Raw genomic sequence first — 13,982 nt, 5'->3', positions numbered from 1 at the left:
GATTTGTCGACAAGCCTGGATTTCCTGCAAGCCCTGCACTAATTGCTGTTAGTTCCCCTGAGAGAGACTAGAATTCACTGGAATCTGTCACACTTAATGAAGCAGTGAACACATTGAGATTTTTCAATGCAGTCATGGGTTCTGTTGTGCAAAGGGCAGCCTGTGGCTGCCCTATCCAAAGCCAGGCACTGAACCCTCTCCTGGGGCCTCCTCTCAGTGTCCTTTGACCTCAGGGAGGTCAGGACTACACCCTGGAGAGGAAACCCCTACCTGAGTGGGGCCCATTACTAGGGGGAAATGGATTATGGTGCTGACACAGCCTGTCTCCTGGATCTTGAGGCCAACGCAGGTGCAGAAATTGTATCCCTGGCATTCCACATCTAGTTCCACCTGGATGGAGCATCCTTAACTGGGACTCTGGACTGCCTAGGATGCTAGAATCCAGGGACTCTGAACCTTAACCCAACCCAGTAGGACCATAAACCCCCGACTACTGCACTGTAAAAGACAGGCCCTGATGAAGGCCATACATGATTGTGGGGTGCAGCAAGGCAGTCTTGTTGCTGCTGAATTTGGGAGGTGCCCAGCACTGATCATCCACAACCTCAGGAAGAGCTTCTTGCACTTCACTGAGGAATTCTTGGATTGGCACCAGAAGGCTTTTGGATTCATCCAGCTCTACCTTGGTGGTAGATGCAAGCAGTACTGGCTTTGAGAAGTGAGGGGAACTTGCCTACAAAGGAGTGGTCTAATGGGCCTGCAGTCTTTCACCTCCTCTTCTACTTCCAGTACAACCTTACCTCCCAAACCTCTGCCTACTCTTGGGTGGAGGAGCCCAGTGCTGACAGAAGTGCAGGTGGCAGGCCTTCCAGGAAATGTCGGCCATACTGGCTGCACCAATACTGGTCATTCTGCATAGCGGGTATGGGGGTTTCTTCATCATGTGCTGTACCATGCTGCTGGACTGGCAGCCTGGAAGATCATGAGTGGAGGAGAATCACTGAAGAGTTGTAAAGGGACCTCTTTTAGGCTCACTGTAAATCCTGAGGTTCTCTTGAAAAACAGCTTGAGTTTTTCAAGACTTCCCTGAATGTCATCAATTTCTAGTGGATGATTGATGTTACATCTCAGGGATATTCATAGTATTTATAGGAGAAATCTTTCAGAGGGCTCGAGTCACTTTAAGAGCTAAGGTTGAGCACATACAGTGTCACTGTCCTCTGAGCTCTACAAGCTCACTTGTGTTCAGCAGTATTATTTGTGAATGACCATTCTGCCCTTGAAAGATAGCAGACCTCAGCGCTGCCTTGTTGGGATGCTGTGGCAGACTAGGTTGGCTCACCTATTGGATTCTTTAGGTGGGGAAAAATGCTCTCTGATGTCCTAATGAATCTTCTTACTTTCCTAGGACCCACTCCATTTTGCCAGTGCCTATGGACATTCAGAAGTGGTGGCCCTGTTAATAAAGAAGCAATGCAACATTGAAATTTCTGATAAGAACTACAAAACACCACTGATTAAGGTACACACATTAGTAGCCTAGGGTTTCTGCAGGAGGTGGATTTGATTGAAATGCTTGAATAAAAATTGTTTAATATAATTTAAATATAACCTAATTTGTGAACCTTGTGAAATGTTTGGCTTGCATATCTTGAATTTATGGTACATTTCTTGTTATAATGCCAACAGGCAGTAGAACACCAGCATGATGAATGTGTAGAGATTCTTCTAAATAATGGTGCCAATCCAAATGCTCAGGACATTGATGGATACTCACCTCTCCACTGTGCCATCTTTTGTCAGAGCACAGCAACGGCAGAAAACCTGCTTTCACACAACGCCAATATGGAATTACAAAACAAGGTACACATCTTCTGATTTTATTTCTAGATTGTTTGAAATACATTTGTTTTAATAGTGAGATATGTAGTGTCCATTTCCATATTTAGAAACTTAAGCACTCACTGCAGGAAAATGTGTTAAAAACAATGGGCTGTTTAAGACTTCACTTTAAGTACCGATACTATAAGAGAAGTATTAGAAGGCACAGCTTTCTTGTATGCACCAATTGCAAATATTTGTGAAAACACTGAATTTTTAAAGGTAAAACATTTCCTGTTTCCAAATTGTTTTGCACGCAAGCTTTTTTCTAAGTAGTGTAAAACAAAACAGGGAAACAGATTTTGCCCTGGAAATAGGCTGTATCTTAAAACTCAAACAAAAGTATTTCACAATAAATGGTGATCTCATTGCTGTGGGTAAAGGTACATAAGAGTTAATTATCCCACTGTGGTAAGGCTTGAGCAGGAGCAATGGAAAAGTGGAGAATGTAAACCATATTCAGGTTAATGTGGAAATTAGATAATTAAGGAAAAATAGTAGGATGAGTTTATTTTTTTGTAAATCTTTTCCCAGTTTCTGTATATGGATGAGGTGCTAGTCAATTTGGGGAATAACAGTGCTTAATTTAGGAAAGGAAGATGCAGAGTTAAAAAAAATGTTTAAAGAGTAGTTTTAGGAGGGTTACATATGAAACCAAGCTGCATTTTGAATTTACTGGTCCATATTCTCTCACTGCCTAGGAAACTTACATAGTATCTTTGGTAAATGGCTGTCTCTTGTTTTTATTTTTGTTGTGTGGCAACTGCCCAAATTATTAAAGGAGTCATCCCTGTAAATGAGAGATGAGATGAAGAGATGATTGTCTGCTCCTCTTGTTCTCTATTAGAATAGTATCTCAAAGTGACCTGGGGAAGATTTTAACAATTTAGAAACCTACACTCTTCTTTGGAGGTTTATATTCAGTAAATCCAGTAGGGCTTGGATGTGGATATTTACAAATATATCCTGAGATTCCTACCCAACACCTAGAGACTAATCACTAAATTGAGAAATGTAATATGGAAATTTCCAGATCTCCAAAACTGAAGAAATATTGGGAGAATTGGAGTTTGACTTTCTTCTGATCTCTTTTTTCTGACAATATTAGTTTAACTTACAGTTGTTTTTCTCTATTTCCATGACTGGGAAATTAAAAGAAGTAGGATTAGTGATAAATTTTTGGCTTACATAATACAACTTTTTTCCTTCCAACAACATTAACCATTCACTATCATTTAAAAGGTGTAGAGAAGTTTTTTTTTATGGCTAGTCTTTCAGTAAGCAACGACTGACCTTTTAAGGGTTTTATGTTTCTGTTATCATTTAGGTCATTGGGTCAACAAATGCTGACTTTAAGAACGATTTTCTTGGTTAGAATAATAGCAAGTATTGAACATTTTTAGCAGCAGCTGGATGCCAAACTGTCTCAGTAGATCTGTTGTGTTTCTGGGGCTCCAGCTTCATCAGCTTAGCAGTTTTAAAAACAAAACCATGTAGAAAACATAGAGGGGGATCCTCATAATAACTTAGTGTCAGCATTCCTATGCAACTAAATCTTATTAAAATAATAGTCTAGGAAAACAGTAAATAAATGGAATATTAGGTCATAGATGGCATTGGAAAAAAATTAGAATGAAGATATGATGATTTTTTTGTATTACATTTTAAGACCTCATTTTTGGGGTGAAAAAATAATATTAAAGAAAGGAAAGATTTTGCATGCAAATACTTGCATTGTACATGACAATTTGGAAATATCCACAGCAATGATAAAATCAAGGGCTTCAGATTAAATGTAACCCATGGATATATTTAATTTGCCTTCATTCATTGAGTCAACATTTAGAATTCAGGTGAGTTAGTTTTTTCATGATGCTAAAATCAATCCATGTAGATCAATATAACTTTTTGTAGATTCATTAAGTTTTTGAAATAATAACTTTAAATTGCAATTAAAATGGAACCAGAGTAAAATAGAATCTAAAACATACATGTGCACTATGATACTATGATAGTGATAATAATGATAAACTAGGGTTTTCATTATAAGTGAGAATATATTTTGTGTTGAGCTTTCTAACAGGTAATAAAAACAGCTTTCATTTTATAATGGAAGCAAATGCAGGGACCAATTAGAAATGAAATCAAAGTTATTTGAAGCCTCTTTAAATTCAAAACCCATTTCCTTAGTAACTCATTTGGAGCAGGAGTGCCTGACATGGGTATCTGAGATTCTGATACCATATATAGAATCAAGTGGGTTAGTACTACATGGAGGAAGCTTTCTCCTTATAGGAAAGCTTTTAGAACTGTCTCCTTGCAACTCTTTTTTTTTTTTATTAATAATGTATTTTTTTATTGTAAACAAATGGGATACATGTTGTTTCTCTGTTTGTACATAGCGCACAAGCATACCACATTATTTGAAAATCGGATAATCTGCACTCTAGAAAAGAATATTTAGCTCATTAATTCCAACAATACTTAAATCCTTTCCCCTTTATGTTTTGGTGTTTGGGGTTATGGAGATAAAAGACCTAGTCCCTGTCCTCAAGAAGTTATTGGTTTGGATGGAAGCTGCAAACATACAACTTTAAAATACCATGATACTATGATAGAGTCCAAGCTTTCTGGAACCCAGTAGATTTTTTTTATAAGGTTTCTGCTTCAGTTGAGAAATTTTGTGAATAATTTGTTTGTTGTGTTCTAGGATGGGCACACGCCACTTTTACTTGAAGCACAATAAACAACGTGTGGCAGCACTTTTAATTGAGAATAAAGCAAACATATATTTAATTGACAATGAGAAAAGGTATAATAGTGATATTTTTTGGAGTTTAATGGAATGATAATTTATGTAAAGAATAATAAATTAATGGGAAGAAGAATATTAACTTACAATTATTGGGATAAAGTGAAACATATGAACACAAATCACCTTTTAGAAAAGCAATTATTCAGACTAGGAAATACAAATAACATTATATAGTATGATTCAAATTTTATTATAATATTGGTTGATGTTTGTCATTTGTAATCTGATTTTATTGGTCGTAGCATCAACCCCTTAGCCAAAGGAGTTTCACATTAGTTTCATCAGTTTTATAAAGTATGGGCTTCTTGTTTACTTTTCATTCAGTACTGAAATTCTTAACCTTTTATCGTATTTAAACTTCTGATTCTTTGAATTTTTTCTGTAACAATGCTCTATTGAACATAAGTAGGCATTGAAAACCATTTACTTTTGAATGACCCTTTGCTTTAAACTGCTTTCTTTGAAGAACATGGATTTTTTGTTATCTCTAAGTGAGTATTAATTACTATTGCTAGATTACGTTTAGTTCTCCATTTTCATTTCTAACATATTTTGATGGATGTATTTTTTAATTGACCTGAGCTAAGAAAAATAAAGTAGCTTTAGTGGGATAAATATTTGCTAATAAGCATAAGTCATAAGTGGGTGAGAAAGAGACAAGTGATAGGTTTAGATCCAAACATGACTGGTTTGAATGCCTACCTTTGCTAATTGCCAGGTGTGTCACCTTAGAATCATTACTCATCACTAAATATGTTCCTTGACATGAAAATGTGGATAATATATGCTTGAAGGATGGTTGGAAGATTATGTAGATTGTACAGATTTCAGTGCCTATTTCAGTGCTTATGATCAGTATTCTCTGAAACTGTGATGACTATTATTATCACACTTTTTATTTCTGTTCTTAAGCCAGCAAATACCTTTTACTTATTTGACCTTTAGGTATCTGAGAGTTATAACATATTACACTAGACTAGGGAAAAATGGATCATTCTTCATTTAAATCTTTATCTGTTTCAATTAAATGACCTTTTCATAGTTATTATCCATCAAAAGACTTTAAATTTGCAACTTCTGCTATGTAATACCCCATTGGGACAAGAGGTTTCCTGTTTGGGTTTTCTATTTGATTTGGAGGCAATATGTAAAGATGAACACTTTAAGATACTTATGTGTGTTAATATATGTAAAGATTTAGTTCTACACAACCAAATTAAAAAAAATATATCAAATTATCTGTTTAAATAGCTTTTAAAGACAGTTCATCATTTAAAGTATCTAAGGGTGAAATTATCTCTTTGTTATTTTAGAACAGCCCTCATGCTGGCTGCAAAATATGAAGCAAAACATGTAATTGAGATGCTTTTTCATGGAGGTATTGATGGCTTAGCAGACGATCAGTCTGGAAAGAAAGCGTTATCCTATGCTCTTGCAAGTGGTTTCAATGTGTAAGTGTCTACATTAAAATACTAATTAAATGGAGGTTCAAAATTTTTACAACTATTGCATCTTACACATCAATGAGATTTCATAGTTCTGATATGTTTGGAATGCTGTGAGTCGGTTCACTTCCTCAGTCTGGACCCCTGTAAACGTCTTTAGACTAGTTAGAAGGGGAAATGTGTGCAGGGTTTATTTCAGGACCTCTCTCTTTCTCTCTTTCTTTCTCTTTCTTTCTTTCTTTCTTTCTTTCTTTCTTTCTTTCTTTCTTTCTTTCTTTCTTTCTTTCTTTCTTTCTTTCTTTCTTTCTTTCTTTCTTTCTTCCTTTCTTTCCTTTCTTTCCTTTCTTTCCTTTCTTTCCTTGTGCTAGGGGTTGAACCCAGGGTTTCAGGCATGAGAGGCATGCATTCTAGCACTAAGCTAGAGCCACCAGTTCCTGTCTCAGGACTTTTAAAACTTTTATCCTTAGGAATCCCAGCAATATCCATTACATTCCAAGTATAACCCCTGCATGTGGGGCACAAATAGCATCATATCTTTGATTTTTTAGGGGGCTATTTTGGTCTTGCAATGTCAGGTTAACAGAAAAGGAGTTTATGTCTAAGGAGGAAAATTTTCTTTCACCAGAGGGTGGAAAAACAAGAACTTTCCAATCATTCTTTTGTTTCTGTCCATTCTGTTGCTACAGTGTTGCAGTTAGAATTAGTCTGCAGTCTGGTAATGATTAACTTTACTACTAAGTTGTCCTGACTGATCCAGATCCCTGAGTCTTCCTGGTAATACCCACTTACACTTAAAAGTTACATTTTTTTCCTTTCACATATACATATGCTGATATGCTCAGCCATTGTTTCTCAATGGGCACTCTGCTTTGGTAGCAGAATTCCTAGCTTTATCCACCCCACAGTGAGCACACTGATCCTGCCCTTCAACTTACAACCTTATGTGGAGCTCACATGCTAGCCTAGATCTTCATGATCAGTGGTCCTTTGAGGCTTTTGTTTATCATTTGGCCAGCACATATCATTTGGCATCATTCAAAACTATGGGATAGCCTCAAAAAATGTTACAGGAAGAGTTGAGAGTTCCCTTTTATCTTTTCTAACAGATCTGTACCACAAAGCCTCATTATATCTTGTGAAGCACATTTTCGTTGGTTGTGGGAGGCCCCAGGTTAGAGTTTCCCAGTGAGGGTGCCAACTTTTATTGGTACCTCACATGATTTGTTTTCCCTGAGAATAAAAATTTACTCGGCTACTTGGATCTGTGCCTCATTTTTCAGAATATTAAAATTCTTCCTCAAAAAAAAAAAAAAGACTTTAAGCAGAATTCTCAGAAACTAAAGTAGATTCATTGCATCTAAAAGAGCTAAGCCTCATTATGACTCATCAGTATCCATGTATAAAAGAGGGTTGTTTCTTTCAAGTTAGCTAGAGATCAACATGGGAATTAAGCCTCACTCTGAACAAAGATCTGCTGTAATAGTAATAGTCCAAGCCCAGTGATTGATTAGTTTCATTATAGAGGATATTTATGTCATTGAATTATATTTAAAAATAAATCAAGTTATAAATTATTAAATAGGTGATTTGTCCTAAACAAGAAAGCACAGAGAATATCACAGCCTCTGGCCCAAATTAAGACTCATTAGTATTTGTTAATAATTATAATATTTGATCATTAGAACCTGTGAAAAATTGGATTTTACTCAGGTTTCAAACAGAGTTAAGCATTAATGTACAAATTATTCCATTACTTTACTATTTCTCTCAGCATGGTTTATATTCTCTCATTATATCTTCATAACAACCTGGTGAACCAAAGCAGTACAATCCTTATTTTTTAGAAGGAGAATTTGAACCTAAGAGAAAAATGATTTGTGGAAGAACAAAGAGCTATTGGTTGTAGAGAGAGAACATCTTCTGAGTTCAGGATACTTTCCTTTATATCAGGCTCATCTAGTTAATGTCTTGAATCTTGAGCAGGTGAAATTCACTTCACCTTACTTCTTCTTTGATTACAACTTACTGGTGCCTCAACCCTAGCTACTTGGGATGCTGAGGCAGTTGGATCACATGAGCCCAGGATTTCAAGATTAGCCTGGGCAATGTGGTGAAACCTTATCCCCCAAACAAAACAAACACCCCCCTCTCCAAACAACATAAAAAGAACTGTAAGGTTAATAACCTGTAGAGAGAACTTGCATATTTGAAATATATGGAGTCAAATACTGATATTAACTTTGATGCTATCTAAAACACTTTTCACAATTTATGTTTGGTTAGTATTTCTCATATCAGCATTGATAACTAATTTCATTAGTTTTTCATATATCATAATAGGAAAATAATTTTGGAACATACTAGTGCAGAATATGAACATACAAAACCAGGAAAGCAGGTAAGTCTTTTTAAAAAAATATTTTTTACTTGTAGATGGACACAATATTTTTATTTTTTTATTTGGTCCTGAGTATGGAACTTAGTGCCGTTTGATAGTGCATTACCCTTTGTGTTCCTACCCTACATAAGAAAGTAAGAGTAAGAAAGTTTGATCCCAAAGAGTGGCAACAAATCAATGTGTATATGGCATTCATATTTTTCTTAATTTCCTTCTTAATATCCTGTAATTTAGAATTATTTCATTGTAGAAAATTTATAATCTGAAATTTAATCTGTTTTCTGAAAAAATATTTCATTAATTAAGATTTAGCCTCAGAAATCTTACCTTTGTTTAAATAATATTTTAAAATTAGTATGTTGCTTCTATAGTGACATTATAGTAAATTGTTCTTGCTATAAAAATGGACACTTTTTTTATTGTAAATACTGACTCCTATTTTTTGCAGAAATGACTGCATTCCACTCTAACAGTTTCATGCAGGGATATCCTACTTTCTTTCTCTCCCTTCTCTCTCCCTCCCCCAGTCTTCTTCCTCTTTCCTAGTCATCACTTCTCTTTTAAGAACATCCTTTTATTTATTTATTTTCCAGATTGCACATGTAAGGGAAAACACATGATACTTGACTTTCTGGTTTATTCTGCATAATATGATAAATACCATTTCATTTTCCACTTTTTTCCCCCTCTTAGGCTTGAAATACATCATTGTGTACTGATTTTTTAAAAAAATTTTCAGTTTAAAAATCTGTATTCTTATAGATTTGCCTCTATAAGTGGTTTGATCATTCTCTTGTAGCTTTCAATATTCTTTCTGGTTTTATATTTTTTGTAATTGTATATAATAATATGATGTGGAGAGTTTCTTTTGTGGTAAAGTTCATTTGGGGTTCTAAATGCTTTCTGTACCTGGATGTCAATATCTTTCTGAAGACATGGTACATTTTCTGGTATTATTTTACAGAAAAAGTTTACTATGCCTACAGTCTATAATGTGCTCCTTTGTATGTAACCTTGATTCATATTGCATTAATTGCCTATCAGTAATATAATTGATATCCTGTGTGGGATAATCTTCAGGACTGGTCCCAAAGGATTGTTTTTAAAAAATAGTCATTATTTCTACTCTTTTATATTTTTCTATTGTTGATAACATTTATTTCATCCTTTTCTTTTATAGAGAGTGATGACTCTTTATTCAGGTATGATTTTTACAATTAAAAAAGAAGACTAATGAAACTAATAAAGCTAATGAGGGAATGCAGACAAAAGGAAATGAAATTTGTTGGATAGTCCTAGCCACACACCATAATATGTGCTTGAATTTTTATAGTCATCACAGCATCATTGAAAGAAGCTGTGCTCTTATACCTGTTAATCAGTGATTAAGCAACTCTCATTCAAAAAAGGTGACTAATGGGCCTATGATCTTGTAATTTACAAGTAGCTGGCCTATGATTTGGTCATGAGCATGACTAATAAATTCATGCTCTTGCCCTTTTCCATAGATGGATAGGGACCTGTGCAGCACAAAGGATTAAGATGCAGGAACATACCAGATGAATTTATGTTAGTTGTCTCTTAACTTTTAAATTAGACATTTCCTGAAAAATGTGTTTATAATTGAAGAATTTGTGATAATATTTTTGAAACTTGCAACAGCCCAGCATACATTTTTTAACTTAAAAATGGTCAGGGCAAATCTCACATAGCTGGGGTCATACGAGCAAGGGTTTTATATAAGCAAAGTCAGGCAATTATTGCTGAAGAATTATTTTTGTGAATGTGAAAAATACCTATGACGACTGTGATATATATGAATACATAGTATTAATTGCATTAAAATTCTTAAACACCTATTAAGAGAATAGTTTAATTGATTTTTCTAGTGCTTGATTTCCCAGTTTGATTTTCCCATCAGGCTAGAATCCCTGTCTAGTTCCATAAACATTTTTCTTTTTTTATTGTTTTTGCTTTTTCTGTGACTATGATCTTTTCTTGAATTTTTTTTAACTTTCTGTTCTGCTTTCCTTGGTGTTTCTTTTGGACTTTTCAAATGTTACTATTAGCTCTGTACCTCCTTTTTTCTATAGATACAATCAAAATCACAGAGAATAACAAAATTTTAAAGGATATTAATAATTAGTTAAAGAAGTCTCTTACTTCAAAATATTTTAAGCATTCTGCCCAGTTGGTTGTTTTGATGGATAACCTGAAACTTAAATATATTAAAGGATATTATCTGGTTGTAGAAAGTAACAGCAATGAGATTTGAACTCATGTTCCTTAATGGTAGGCCAAAACTCTCCTTTATTGTCTTAGATCATGTGAAAGTTTCAACAATAAAATAGGAGAGTGAGTCTAGTGAACCCAAATATCAGAAAGAGAATTATTAAGTGAACCTGGAGGTAGATAATCATAATAGAACTAACAGAGGGAGAGCATGTTTGAAGAGGAAAAACACTGAATTGGGTAGGAATCATTGTTTTTCCAAAAGATATCAACATATTGAGGTTTTTAACCTTATTTGATGAAGACAAAACAGGAATTTGGGACATGGATATTGGGAACTATGTAGAAAATCATCTTAAAAGGGAGTTTGAAGGAGGCCAAAACATGTTGTTGCTTTCATGTTTGTAGGAATGACAGACTTCAGGGTTTCTGTTGAAAGGTATTAAAAACTTTTAAGCTACTGGGAAGAATCTGTAGAGTATATAGGAATGTGAGGGTGGTTTACAGAACTTCAAGCACTAAGGACTAGAAGTCGCTGAACCACATGATCTATGGCCCAGAGCAGGCATATGCTCACTTCCACCACTTTTGCCAAGTCTCTCATGTCCTTCCTATGTACAGGTAGGGTAGGACAGGGTACAATTTGACAGAGCTATCGTGGAGTGTCAGTTGGATGGTTGGTAATGTGCTTATGCTGAGACCAGTGACTGAGACTCCATTTAGCTTGTTTTCTTGGAGTAGGGAAAGAGCCACACCCACTCATGGTCCTTGGAGCCAACCTTGTTTCAGGAAACTGCGTCTTCATAGGATGAAGATTTGGAGGTCCTGCCGAAGGTGGCCATGGGAGTGCAAACCCACAGGAAGGAAGATGTTTAGATAGTACTTGGGGAAACAGAAGTCCAAGTAGCATTCCTCTACTTCACAGGCACTCATTTCCATTGAGTGAGTGTCCATGAGTGTTTTAAAGTGCTTGATATTTTTTATGGCCCTGAATAAGGCAGGAACTGTACTGGGAAATTAATAGAATTTTAAAATTTGTAATATTTCAATCTCTCTAAGAATGGGATTCCCAGTAACAGCATATATATTTGTTGTTTTTTTCTTTGGGTCTTCATCTTTCAAACCATTAAAATGTTTCAGGGAAACCCCCATGCTCTTTTTGTGTAAAGGGAATCAAGAGGGACATTTTAGCAGGTGGTTTCCAGGCTAAAGCGCCAAGGCTGACATTTTCAAATTAGCTTCCTTAGTCTCTGATCCAGGGAGAGACAATGGAGAAGAAACAGTATATCTTTCTACCTCATGTTAGATTATTAGGTTTGTTTCAGTTCAGGCCACAAAATTTATGTTGGCCCCTTATTTGACTTTTCAGTTCACCCTTCAGGACAGTTTTTGAAGACAAATTATTCTCAGACTCGGCCAATATATTGGCCATCGCTCTTTGAAATGGAACCAAGTGTGACTTCACTGAAAAATTTATAGAATGGGAAAAGCAGAGGCAGAAAGAGGTAAACAAAAGTTTTTTTTAAAAAAATTGAGGTCATATTTTAATCCTTTCAGTTCAAACCCTCATTTAATATAGTGATATCCAAACATTCATCAGATTTTACTACTTTGAAAACTGGACTGGACTCACCCATTTTTGGTATACATTTTTGCTCAAAAGATCTGCAAAGAGACCTGATCCTGGTGATATCAGGCCTACGTCAGAAAAGGGCAACAATAAATCTGATACCAAGGTAAATGCCCTCTTGTCAAATTAATTTTCTTGCTCTGAATTTTGTTTGTGAAGTGCTTAGTCTTATAGTTTAACAATGTTTTTCCTTGTTATCTTATTTGGAAATTTTCTCAGGAGAAATTACTTTGCACAATTATGTTGAATTTTTATTTTTACCTTTGTAAATATCAGTGTTCCATCTAATATTTTAGGAAAGTAGGGGCTTTTGAAAATCCATAACAGTAGAAAAATTATATTAGGAGAAGCATTATTTTTTAAAAAATATTTTTAGATTTAGATGAACACAATACATTAATTTTATCTTATGTCATCTGCAGAGTGAACCCAGTGCCTTAAAGGTAGGCAAGTGCTCCACCACTGAGTACAACCCCAGCCCAGGAGAAGCATTCTAATAGCACAGGAAATATCAAAAATTATTTGGGTAAGTTTACTGTGACTTATAAATAAGCTTACATAATTTATTATACTTGGGACTAAATAAATCTCTAATGGTTTGGATAAGTATTTATGAGTCATGTAATTTTCCTGATGCCTTAGTTTATATATTATACAGAAGATTGCATATGTTTTATTTTTATCTTAGATGCTTTATGTTTTAGTTCATAAACTTTTTAGGAGAACTTTTCTCTATTTCTATCCTGGTTTCCATATTTACATTTAAACTGTGAGAAATTGTTAAGAAGGAAAAATTTAAAACCTGTTTCTCAACATTTCTATTGTAAAGGTATTGTACTTCCTTTTTTGAAACTTCCTGTTAAAAGTGTATATAAATCTCTTTATTTAAATGGAGACTAGATTTTTAAAAATTTATTTTTATTGTAAACAAATGGGATACATCTGATTTCTCTATTTGTACATGAAATAGAGGCATACCAATGTGTAATCATACATTTACCTAGGGTAATAGCTTTTGATTCATTCTGTTATTTTTTTTCTCCCCCCACCCCTCCCACCCCTCTTTTCCCTCTATACAGTCCCTCCTTCCTCCATTCTTGCCCACCTACCACCCCCCCCCCATGTGTCATCATCTGCTTATCAGCGAGATCATTTGTCCTTTGGTTTTTTGAGATTGGCTTATCTCACTTAGCATGATATTCTCCAGTTTTATTCATTCGACTACAAATGCCATAATTTTATTCTTTATGGCTGAGTAATATTCCATTGTATAAATATACCACAGTTTCTTTATCCATTCATCAATTGAAGGACATCTAGGTTGGTTCCACAATCTGGCTATTGTGAATTGAGCAGCTATGAACATTGATGTGGCTGTATCTCTGTAGTATGCTGATTTTAAGTCCTTTGGGTATAGGCCAAGGAGTGGGATAGCTGGGTCAAATGGTGGTTCCATTCCAAGCTTTTTGAGGAATCTCCACACTGCTTTTCAGAGTGGCTGCACTAATTTGCAACCCCACCAGCAATGTATGAGTGTATCTTTTCTCCCACATCCTCTCCAACACCTAATGTTGCTTGTAT

At 35.1% G+C, this 13,982-nt stretch overlaps 1 long non-coding RNA gene across 2 annotated transcripts; it reads left to right on the top strand.

Moving 5' to 3' along the window:
- Positions 1 to 1,410: 1,410 nt before the first annotated feature.
- On the top strand, positions 1,411 to 13,429 carry LOC306659118. 2 transcript variants are annotated; one of them, XR_013763212.1, is made up of 4 exons: positions 1,411 to 1,522; positions 4,592 to 4,693; positions 8,482 to 12,276; positions 12,372 to 13,429. It is a non-coding gene; the product is annotated as an uncharacterized lncRNA (long non-coding RNA). The 2 variants fall into 2 exon arrangements; XR_013763213.1 differs by having other exon boundaries at positions 8,482 to 13,429.
- The last annotated feature ends 553 nt before the right edge of the window (positions 13,430 to 13,982 follow it).

Source organism: Sciurus vulgaris, assembly GCF_902686455.1.
Source record: "Sciurus vulgaris genome assembly, chromosome: 4".
Classification (NCBI taxonomy): Eukaryota; Metazoa; Chordata; class Mammalia; order Rodentia; family Sciuridae; genus Sciurus; species Sciurus vulgaris.
Note: the sequence above shows the minus strand (reverse complement) of the source record. Positions and strands in the feature narration are given on the sequence as shown.